The sequence below is a fragment of the Furipterus horrens genome, unplaced genomic scaffold (genome assembly GCF_987537825.1).
Source record: "Furipterus horrens unplaced genomic scaffold, mFurHor1.1.pri manual_scaffold_9, whole genome shotgun sequence".
Taxonomy (NCBI): Eukaryota; Metazoa; Chordata; class Mammalia; order Chiroptera; family Furipteridae; genus Furipterus; species Furipterus horrens.
The window spans coordinates 22,691,687-22,704,246 of record NW_028327179.1 but is presented as its reverse complement, the minus strand read 5'-3'; the positions used below and the strand labels follow the sequence as shown (position 1 = coordinate 22,704,246).

The 12,560-nt window shown below is 35.8% G+C and overlaps 1 pseudogene; it reads right to left on the bottom strand.

Moving 5' to 3' along the window:
• Positions 1 to 401: 401 nt before the first annotated feature.
• Positions 402 to 1,365, bottom strand: LOC150001398 (neuromodulin pseudogene; annotated as a pseudogene).
• Positions 1,366 to 12,560: the final 11,195 nt, after the last annotated feature.

Genomic DNA, 12,560 nt, shown 5'->3' with positions numbered 1-12,560 from the left:
ATCTGCACATATTTTCCCATTTTTGTAAATTAAAAAAAAAACAACTAAGTCACAGAAGTGAAAAATGAAATAGTGGCGTGAATGAAACTAGAACCAAGGGACTGCTCTGACTCTCAGCTTTTTCTTAATATGACCCTGAGTAGCTAGATGAGAGATATAGATTATACATGTACACATATGAAATATGCATGCATATAAATGTTTTTATATAGACAAACACATATGGCTATCTTTTTTATTTTTTTTTCCAAATACTTGTTTTTAGTTATCATGGATTCCAAACAGTTGGAATTTCTGGCTTATATGGTTATTCTATGTTTTTTTTTTTTTTTGACTTGGGATCTTTCCTGCTCTTTTTTTTTTTTTTTTTAATGTTTGCCACATAGAGAAAAAGAGGGCTAGTGGAGGGGGAGAAGACAGACTCACAAATGTGAGCAGGTCAGGAGGGAAAACTTCAGAGTGGAGCTGAGAAGAGGGAGGGAGAGACAGGGTCCTGGAGAGGGGAGGGTGGGGACGTGGAAAGCCATTTCTTAGAGTTCAGGCATGTTCTTGGTCCGCCTCACGTTCTTCTCCTTTACCCTCCTCCTGCCGGGCACTTTCCTTAGGTTTGGTTTCATCTACAGCTTCTATCTTCTCCTTGGCTTGGCTGCTCTTTGAAGTCTCCGTCGGAAGCTGGGTCGTTGCCTTGGCGGCAGCATCCTCTGCAACAGGGGTGGTGGCGGTAGCGGCAGCAGTGACAGCAGCAGGCACATCGGATTGTTTAGGCTCCTCCTTGGCTGGGGCGTCTTCTGCCTTGGAGGACGGCAACTTGTCAATGGAAGCTTTAGTGGCACTTTCTGTCTCAGCAGAGCCGGCCTTCTCCTCTGAGGGGACAGGGGCCTGGGGGGCTGCCTGCTCTGTGGCAGCATCAGAGGCGCCCTCCCCCTTCTTCTCCTCAGAAGGAGCTTCTCCTGCTTTGCCGGGCTCCTCGGGCTTCGGGGCAGTGGCTTGGGCTGCCTCAGTGGTCGTGGGACCTTCTCCCTCCTTCTTCTCCGCGCCAACAGCAGCAAGGGTGTCATCCTTCTTGTCACTCACCTCAGCCTCAGCAGCTTGCGCATCGCCCTTCTTCTCTCCTTTGAGCTTTTTCCTTGTTATGTGTCCACGGAAGCTAGCCTGAATTTTGGTCGCGGCCTTATGAGCTTTATCTTCTGGTTTGATGCCATCTTGTTCAATCTTTTGGTCCTCATCGTTTTTTTTCAACCTGTTTGGTTCTTCTCATACAGCACAGCGTGGTTGTATCCTCCCTTGCCTTCTTCCTGCCTTCTCTCCTTTCCTCCTCTCTCTTTCTTATTTCCCCCCCTCTCCACCTCTTTTCTGCTCGCTTGCTCACTCCGGTTATTCTATGTTTTAAGAAACTGTCTCTTTGCCACAATGGCTGTATCAGTTTATATTCTTACCAAGCAATATATGAAGATTCCAATTTCTCCTCATTCTCACTAATACTTGTATTTTCCCATATTATTATTAATAATATTATTATTATTACCTTCCTAGTGAGTGTGAAGTTGTCTCTTATTGTAATTTTGATTTGCATTTCCCCAATGACTAATGATATTGAGCATCATCATGTCCTGATCAGTCCTTTATATATTTTCTTTATTCACATCCCTTTGCCCATTTTTAATTGGATTATCTTTTTATTGTTGAGTTGTGAGAACTCTTTTTTTAAGTATATTTTATTGATTATATTGTTACAGTAGTTCCATTTTTTTCCCCTATATGGCTATCTTTTTATTTTTGTTTTAACTTTGATTTAATGGGTTGATATCACATTAAATTTTTCAGAAAATATATCATTCAGAATTGATGCTTACTTTTGTAGAGAAGCTTACAGAACAGTATGAAATGTCATCTGTCTTTGACATTTAGGGTTCCAAAACCAGAGAGAGGAGTGTTATCCTGACACACAGAGTTTTGCTCACCACACATCCTTGTTTGCTTAGCACGGTGCAGGTTTAGGCCTGCGCTTCTGGGATAATTTTCAATAACATTCCTTCCACTTTCAAAAGTGTCTTGGTTTGAAGCATATTATATATGCTTCAAAATCTCTGGAGATACAGGAACATTTTACTTATATAAACTGAATTAATCATAAAGTGAAATAAAGGACCGAACTGCTGTTTTGGGACCCGAGGGCAACTAGAACATAGACCGGAGTTGGACTTCTGAAAAGTAAGCATTATTCCATATATTATGCTGATTTTTAAAATTTATTTATTGTTTTTCTATTAGAGTTGTCCAACTTTCCCCCCCATTATTCCCCCCGATCCCCACCACCCCATCTCCCACAGTCAATCCCCACCCCGTTGTCCATGTCCATGAGTCATTTATACTAGTTCCTTGATGAGACCCTTTCCACTTTCTCCCCCCTTAGCCCCCCTCCCCTGCCCCCTGGTCACTGTCAGTCTGCTCCTTGTTTACATGCCTCTGGTTCTCTTTTGCTCGTTTGTTTGTGTTGCTCATTGCCCATGCCCGTCCGTCTCGAGAGACGATGGTGTAGCTTCTTAAGAGTCTATCTGCACAGCCAAAAATGGCTGTGCAGTCCGACTCGGGAGTGACACAGTATCTGTCTCCTCCCGTGTTGAAGCTACAGAGCCTGGGCAGGGTGATATGGAGGGTCTGCTGTTGCCCATGCAGCAGACCCCCCCTCTCTTCGCAGCTGAAGGGCCCAAGGGAAAGACGGAGTCAATACAGCTTGGCTTCAGGTGTGCCGCAGGAGTTGCCGGTGTTGACTACAACGTCAAACCGCCTTAGGGACTCTGGCTCCGGATTTTCTGTCTGGGTTTACTCCCTTAGCCTTTCCCCTGAAGAGGTATGCCGCAAGGCAGCGGAGGTTTTTTGGAGTCAGAGTTTTCCTTCTCTGATGTGCCCTGACTGGAAGATCGAACCAGCGACACTTAGCTCACAGGCCGACGCTCAATCCACTGAGCCAAACATGTTGCTCATTAGGTTTCTGTATTAGGTGAGATCATGTGGTATTTGTCTTTTGCTGCCTGGCTTATTTCACTAAGCATAGTACTCTCCAATTCCATCCATGTTGTCGCAAATGGTAGGAGTTCCTTCTTTTTTTCTGCTACATAGTATTCCATTGTGTGTGCTGTTTTAAATATAAGATACAGGCTGAAATATTGTCTGTCTTTGTAAACTTTATGGCAGAATGCCATAGTCATTTGCTCAATGGCTATTCTCCTTTCCAGCACGTTTAGCATGGTAACTTTTGGATCATCCTGGGCAAAAACCAGCAAGAGCCATGATGACTTTGCCACTTGATATTCTGTTGAATATGTAATTAAGTTTAGTTCCTAAGACTACTAATTATTTATAGGAGTGAGGGACCATTTTTATTTTAGAAAAGGAAATGTAAGTGTTAATGTTTTTAACAAATCAGGAAAAAATAAAATAAGAACATGAACATTTTACTGAAAATCCCTCAAACCATGAAACATTTTTTATTAGTTATAATAACATTATGTGATTGACCTTTTTATTGCTGAGATTTTCCTTTAAATGATAATGATATCTTACCTGTATATGTGAAACTAATCAGTATAGAATGAAAATAATAATAATTTGTTGAAATATATTTAACCATTATAGTCCTTCTGAAATAATGTAAAATCAGTACAGGAATAATACAAAATTCCTGGTTACACTATCTCTGGTTAACATCTTATGTAGCTTAATTATAGTGTTAAAACCAGGAAAATCACATGCTGATGGTAGTAGTTGCCCAGGACTGCTATAACAGGTTCTCATAAAAGTAAACATGTACTTACCTTATGACCCAACAGTTGTAGCTTTAGATATTTGCTCAAAACTAATTAAAATATCTAATACATATATGCCTAATAATGAATGTCTATAGCAACTTTATAATAGCTCGAAACTGGAAATAACTCAAAAGTGTATTAATCAGTGACTAGAAAAATGGTGGTATATTCATCAATGAAATACTCTTCAAAAATAAGAGAGAACAAACTACTGATACGTGGAGCAACTTCGCTGAAATATATTTTATGAGAGTAGACACAAAATTGTATATCCTGTTTGATTTCATCATATAAAACTCAAGATAAGATAAATCCAATACATTGGGAAGACACATGGACCAGTGGTTATTTTGGGCTGCTGGGGTATGGATGTGGCTGAGTAATTAACTGCAAAAATGCAGGAATTTTGGGGAGTAAGGAAAATGTTTCATGTCTTGATTATGGTTATAGTTACATGGGTGTATGCATTCATCAAATATACATTTAAAATGCATGCATTTATTGTATGTTAAAGTTGATTTAAAAATATACAATGATAATAAAAGTTGTATGAGATAAAGATGAAGTTACTGTCCTGATTAGTCTAAAAATACTGTTTAATGAGATGATGCTAAACAAATATTTAGAGGTACTATATTTTTAGAGGAAAATATGAAAATAGTATATTAGCAAGAAAGAAACAACTTTATTTTCAAGGATTTGGCATAAATATACAATTGGTGGTGTTTAAAAAATTTTTTTTTTAAGCTTTTCAATGAGCCCTGTCTGGGTTGCTCAGTTGCTTGGAACCATTATCCTGTACATTAAAAGGATGTAGTTTAAATCCCCAATCAGGGCACATACCTAGGTTGTAGGTTTGATCCCTGGTCACAGTGGTCACAGAGTATACAGGAGTCAACTGATCAATGTTACTCTCTTAGATTGATATTTCTCTCTCTCTCTCTCTCTCTCTCTCTCTCTCTCTCAAATCAATAGACATATCCTCAGATGAGAATTTTAAAAAAAGCTTTTCAATGAGTGTAGTTAAAAAATGTTCCTTAATTTATACATTGGGGCAAAAACTAGGTAAAATTATATGGGCTTAGGTCACTTAGTTAAAACAACTTTCTAGGTGTCTTGGTTTCCTAGCAGTACAATATCTCAGCTTTTAGAAATGACATGTTTACACAATGTAGTAATTTACTGAAAGCAGTATGAAGTATCATTGATCTATTTGATTCTTCTTTTACCTGGTGATATTCTATTTATAATGTTAAAAAATAATTTTAATTCTTCATTATAAAACATTTCATGTGATAAGTACATAAAAGAATAGAACACATTTCCATTCCATCTAGATTCGATGAATAATATCATTTTTTCTTATTTTCATATTTTGTTAGAAAGAACCAAAATACTAGTCTCTCTCCCTTTTCTCCTCTTTTCTTACAAGTAACAACTGTTTTGACTTTGATAGCTCTGCTTTTTCTACATGTTTTTATATTTCATTAAATATGTGTACCATGACAACATATTTTATTGTTTTATGTCTTTACTATTGACATAAGTGTTATTTGCATCTCTATTATTTTTTATTCAACATTTTTTCAAGAAGTATTCAGGTTGATATATGCAGATAGAGTCATTGAATGTCATTGTCCTTTATGAAATGGGATACTGAATACTATCCCATTTTACAAATATGCTACCATTTATTCATTTAGCCTTCTATTGATGGACATTTATTTTCATTTGTTTTTATTGTTTTGTTGCTGCTTCTTTGAGTATTACAAACAAGGTCTAAATAAATATCCCTGTACTTGTCTCTTTGAGTGTTTCTAATCTTGGTGGGATTTACACCTAGAAGTAGAATTATTTTCAGTACTATTGAAATACTACTATTTCAAGCCACATTTTTTTTCTAGATTTCTTATTGAGGAATAATTGACAAATGAAATTGTATATATTTAGTGTACAACATAATGACTTGATATACATATACATTGTGAAGTGATTACCACACCACAATTAAGATAACTAATATATCCATCACCTCACTAAAGTTGTCTTTTATGTCTCTGGGTGTGAGCTGAAAATGCTTAAAGGTGTACTCTCAGCAAATTTCAAGTGTACAATAGTGTGTTATTAACAATAGTCACCATGCTGAACATTATACCTTCAGAATTTACCCATCTTATAATGGAAAGTTTGGCCCTCTGATTTACACATTATTCTTTTCTTTTTAAAGATTTTATTTATTTATTTTTAGAGAGCAGGGAAAGGAGGGACAAAGAGAGGGAGAGGAACATCAGTGTGTGAAACATGGATCAATTGCCTCTCTCCCATGCCCAGAACCAGCGACCTGGCCTACAACTCAAGCACAGGTCCTGACTGGGAAAAGCACTGGCGATCTTTTGGTTTGTGGATGAAGCCCACCCAATTGAACTACACCAGTCAGGGCTACACGTTGTTCTTTGAGGGCAGAAAGTCAAGGGTTGCATTACATCTCTTCCTTACCAACCTTGGGTGTTATCAGGCTTCTAAAGCTCTTTCCAATCATATATGAAAGAGCATCTCACATTTATTTCAATTGGTATTTTCTTAATTACCACTGAAGTAGAATATTTTATCATGTGTTTATTGTTTTTTTTTTGGATTTCCTCTTTTGTAAATAGGCTGTTTTGAATATTTTGCTTATTACAAACATTAGTTTTTGTCTTTTCTTATTCATTTGTAAAGGTTCTTTAAAGTTTAGATACTAATGCTTTGCAAGGCACATGTATTGTAGACATCTCCCATTAGGGGCTGTATTTAACTTGCCTATGGTGAATTTTGTCATGCTGAACTTTTAAATACTAATGTAGCCAAATTAAAAGCTTTTTACATTATTTGATGTTGTGTATATTTAATTTTTTAATTTAATGCTTTATTTTTTACATTCTGATTTTTAATTCATCTGGAATTTATTTTTACAAGTAGTATGAAAGGGATCTATTTTTTTCTGTATTGACATACAGTTGTCTCAGAACCATTTAGTCTTTCTACCTTCAGTTGACATCTATCATCTACTGAGTATATGTTTCGGTGCTTTTTGGTTTCTCTCAATGACCTGTATATCTCTCTTTTTCAGTATTATACTATATTTTACTCAAAGTTTCTACAAGTGATGTTAACACATTGTTGACTGGTCACGAATAAACTCGAGTTTTCAAGTCTGCTCCCACCCCCCCAAAAAAGGAGAGAAGAGATTACTAACTGCCAAGTTTCAGAATTTGAGAATCAATTGAGTCATTGGCATTTCATAAACAAACATCTACATTATGCATATCTGCAAAGCAGGGCAAGTTCTAAAGGTGCTAAAAATCAGCCTTCTTGAGAGAAAAAGGAGTATTTTGGTTTTAAAAAAAATTTACTTCTAGAATGTAATCTGAATATATATTTTGAGTAAAAAACCTTATGCACCGATGTTTATACTGTTAATACAAACAGTATAAACAGTCTTTCAGTGATAATCTTTTTTTTTTTACTTCTCTGCTTCCTATCAATATTTGATTCTTCACTTCATAGCCGTGTATGGGCATTAAGCTTATAGGTTATAGTTTGTTATAGTTTCTGTGGAAGATACAGGTGATTATGTTTCAATCCAGCCTTGTGGACTGTGTATGTGTATGTGTATTCATGCCCATTTTCCCCTTTCTCCCATATAAGTCTATTTTGTGTATGAAGAGCAACACCTAAGATCTTTTACACCCTGATTTTCTTCCTCATTGATGACAGCCTCTGACTGCTGTTGGAATTTTTTTTTCCTGATGAACCAAGAAATAAAATCAGATCCAGGTCTTTTTCTGTGTTCTTAGAATGCTAAATGTGTTTGAAGCCAGATCACCAACTAACTACTATGAACATCTGGGTGTAGGGAAAATATTTATTTGAACGAATTTGCATTTGAAAAATCTTTATATAATTTAGGCATTTTGATTTTGTTTTTATGTTAGCTTAGACCTCAAATAACTAGGTATCACTTCTAGTCAATATTTTTATTTTTTGCCAATTATTGTTTATTTGTTTGTTGTTACTCTTTGTTTCTAATGAGGAAAAGTTAAAACTTGTTGTGCCAGTATTGGGACTATAATCATTAAATGATCTATGATCTATGAGCTATATCTTCCTTCTGTTGTAGTTGCTGTTTAGAGATAATGGAAGCTACAAAAACTTGATTTGAAAAAGTTTACCCACCTACCCACATGAAATGGAATTCTCTTTTTTCTCTGATAATATCTTACTTCCTTCTACAGCAAGATATCTCCATAGTATGAAAACTGGTACTGATATTGCAGCGGTAAAGCCATATGTTTTAAAGTTACTTTTCTGTAGCTCTTTTATATAACTCTAATTTCAGGATAAAAATCCAAAATTAGAATATAGTGATGCTCTGTTTTGGTGAGTGGTAAAACTGAGTCTATTAGCTTATGCTGAGTCATTACCCAAGACAGTACCCTACATCTGTGTTTAACTGGCTTTTACCCTTTTGATGTTAGTGTGGAAAGTTGTACTGCCAATCAAATGCCCATTATCTCTGCCTACATAGAAGAAAACAAACAAGAAAAATCCTCAGACTTTAAACAGAAATATATATAATTGTCATAAAGAGTAGAGTAGAGTTGGCATTCTCTGGTGTTGTGGACAAATGCTTGACTTAAATGCAAAATAAGACTACTGTGCCTAATTCCCATAAGCTGTGTTTCTGCTCTTCGCTATTGCTTTAGGTTACCCCCTATCTTCCCTTCTTTTTGCCTGATGCTTCTTCCCCCTTCATGATTCATATTCACAATCTTAGGTGCCATTTTCTGCTGGCACCTCAGTGTCACCAGTGTGCAGTAAAAATATTAACAAACACCTGTGAGTGTTAAGCCTTATCTGGTTTTCTCTACCTATGATAGGGGCAATGCAATCACCACTCAGCTCTGTTCTGATTTCTATAATCAAACCTAATTTTAGGCAGGAGACAACTAAGAAACTGAAGTTCCAGTTGCTGAGATTCACTAATCTACTTCCAGGACAGTTGTAAACTCAGTCATTTGTCTGATCAAAGGGCTCTGGCTTACTCCTTTCTGGCTTGATAACCTACCAAGCACCACATTCCCTCTAGGGCAGGTTTTGAACTTGCTTATCTAGCTCCACTTCTCTTCACTGTGAAGTGGAATTCTGGCTGGTATTTGCAGGGGGGAGTCTTTCCCCCACTGCAGAACACCCTGACCTCTGAGAACCTATTTCTTGTTGGTAGACTTTCTACTGTTATGATCTACCCACCTGTCCACATGAGTGCTTCCATGAAAGTCTACTTGTTATTTGCCACTGGTTGGTAAGTGTAATTACAGATCACAGCCATAGTCCTTCCTCTGACTGCCTGAATTTGAATCTTCTGTATATAAGGGTGTGTAATTTTTGAAAGTCGAGATCCTCTGTACCATGAGTACTTTATTTGTAAAATGCAAACCATTCAACACCCACCACATAGATTTTTCATGAAGGTTAAGAGAATGAATACTTGCAAAGTGTTTAGAATAGTAATAAACATAAAGTATCTACCTATAAACAAATGGTTAAGTGAGAAATGGACTATGATTATAAAAGATGAACATGCCAATCACCTAGGTGAAATAACAGGACCTTACCAGGAGCTTCTGGTGCCTACTCCTTCACTTCTGCCACAGGTTAACCATTGTTCTACTATCCAACCTGCCTCTGTATAAAATTTACATTTAAAAACCATTCTTACTTGAACATTTTGCAGGTCCTGGGCTTTATCCTCTATTACTCATGCCCTCTGGAGTCATCAAAATTTGTATCCACCAAGGTCCAGCAGAAATCATCAGGGGGAAAGCAGGCTTTGGCACTAGTTTACATCCCAAGATTCTTGGTAGCACTTCGTTTTGGAACTTTGTCTTTCTTACTTTTATGCCAACTCAGCGATGTATTTACAATAATATTTAAAAAAATATATTTTATACTGTACTAGTTGTTTCATTGGAAGGTTCTATAGGGTATCCAATCAACCATATTATTGAAGCAGAAGTCTGTTGAATGAAACATTTTAGATGTAATTGAATAGGCATTGATTTTCAAGAGTTGAAATGAATGAAAATCATAATGAATGTGAATATCTTTGAAATTTAAAAAGATGAATCTCTTTGATTTTGCCTTTATAGTTAATGTAATGTCAAGACTATAATTTTGTGTTATAGAAATTAATTAGATGACATTGATAATATACTTACTGTTATTTAAGTCACCACACTTGATAGTTATTATATTTTTTCATGGATGTATTTGAATCAAATTTTACTCATTTGTCATTAAAATAATATGATATATATTTTATATGTAATATATATAGTTATACAATGTACAGTTACATATAGCTCTGTGTATATACTTTTATAATTATATATACACATATATCATCTATATATAACTATGTTATAGTTTTAGAAAGATGCTTGACAATAACAGTTTTATAACTGAAGTGTATTTTCTTACACTATCAAGAGGAAACACATGCCAAGCTTTGAGCTTTGCATTTATTTATAAAATATTAGCCTATATATTTTTAGCCCCTTAGTAGTATATCAGGAAGCAAGTCAATGTGTTTCTGAAAAAGAAAAAAAAAAAAAAAAAAAAGAGCAAAGGAATTTCAAGTAACTGCTCCCGGTGAGGTCCTGCTCTCTATTAGTACAAATAATTATAGGGTAAATATAATATAACCAGGACCCTGAAGTATGGGTCCTAGGTTTATAACACAACATGTCTTCTGCAGAGACGGAAAGCAAATAAATAACAAAAATGCATGCCTTGTTACCTCAGGTTGGTCTCTATGTGAAATATAATGAATACAACCCATGTCTGAAAGAAAAGTTTTCTTTCTGCGTCTGATATCACTGTTATTTATATTTTTCAGGCCGCCACTTTTCTTTCTCTCTACCTCTATTAAAGTATAATTGACAAATATAAATTGTGTATATTTGAAGTATACAACTTGATGTTTTGATAGACTGACAAAACATCACCACAATCAAGCTAATTACTATATCCATCACCTTTTCCTTTTTTCTCTTTATCTTCTTTAAAAATTTTTTCTTTTTTTTCTTTATCTTCTTAAAAAAATCATTTCCTATTCTTTCCTTCTTTCCTCACTTCTTCCTCTGCTTAAAATCTACCCTCTTAGCAAATTCCAAGTATGTGACATAGTGTTATTAACTACAGTCACCCTGCTATATATTTGATCTCTAGATTTATTCATCCTATGTAATTGAAACTGTGTACTCCTTGACCAGCATCTTTGTACTTCCACTCTTGACCCAAACCACAATGAGATACCACCTCACATATGTTATAATACCTATTGTCAAAAAGGCAAGTGATAACAAGTATTGGCAGGGAGGGTGTGGAGGAAGGGAACACTTGTGTAGTGTTGGTGGGAATGTAAATGGAGAGATTCTATAGGGTATCCAGTCAACCACTATGGAAAACTCTATGGATATTATGCAAAAATATTAAAAATAGAACAAGACTAAGATGCAGTCATCCCACTTTGGGTATTTACTCAAATGACATCAAATCAGGATCTCAAAGAATATCTGCACTCCCATATTGATTGCAGAATTATTCACAATAGCCAAGATATATGAGAACAACTTAAATGTCTGCTGAAAACAATATATACACACACAACATTTTCTTTATCTGTTTGTCTGTCTGTGTGTACCCAAAAAGAGGAGAAAAATGAGGGTAGCAGAGGAGAAAGGGTATAGAATTTGAGAAAAAATGAGGAAAAGCAAATTACGTGTTATATAAAATGGAGTATTTTGTTCTATTGCCTTGGGACCATTTACGTATTTCAAAAACTATTTGCCTTCAATTACTTCTGCATTTTGGCTGTAATCAGAAAGGGCAAAGATGAGGTGGCTGATCGCTTGGTGATGCTCTGGAAGGAGTGCTCCCTGACAAATCTCGAAGAAGATAGATAATTCTCACAGTCAGGATGAGCCTATGTAATGTGTTGTTTGAATGGGGCCATTTTGAAAGTGAAAGGATACAAGAAATAACTTCTCTGACTTTAAAAGAAAAAGGTATCCTTTATTCCTGTCTGAGGCAAAACAGGATATGTGGTCAACCTTCTTACAGGTTACCATACTTTTGTTATGGCTGTGGAGGTAAAAATAAAACCAGATATGTGTGAGTATGGGCCCTTTCTCTATGTCATAGCCTCTGACATTAAGACTTGTCATGCTAGGTGTGCAAATGCCCACAATTACCTACTCAAATGCTACCAACAAGGAAAATATGGTAATATAATATTAGAAATCTTGTTTTGGTCTAAATATAACTTACAATAAAAAAGAAATCCCAGATATCTCATGGGGGAAGTTTAAAAAACTCAAGATAGTTTATGGTAAAGGCATTCAAATATGAACTTGAACAACTGGAAGAGCTGCCTGGCATTGAAGTACCAGTAAGGTTCTTGAAGTAAATGACCTTAGAGGCCACTTTTAACTGTGAGGTTTGTTATTTTACTACTACTTACTATTTAGGAAAAAGGTCACATCTATTTTTAGAAATGTGGAGGTCTGTGAAAGGAACAGTCATGGAAAATAATCAAGAAACATTTAGTAAATATGAAGCCTGTTATTCATTGCTTCTCCTCTTTCAGAATGCCAGGGAATTCACTCTAAGAGACACTGTTAACTGAAATGAAAAGGAATTTAATAATTT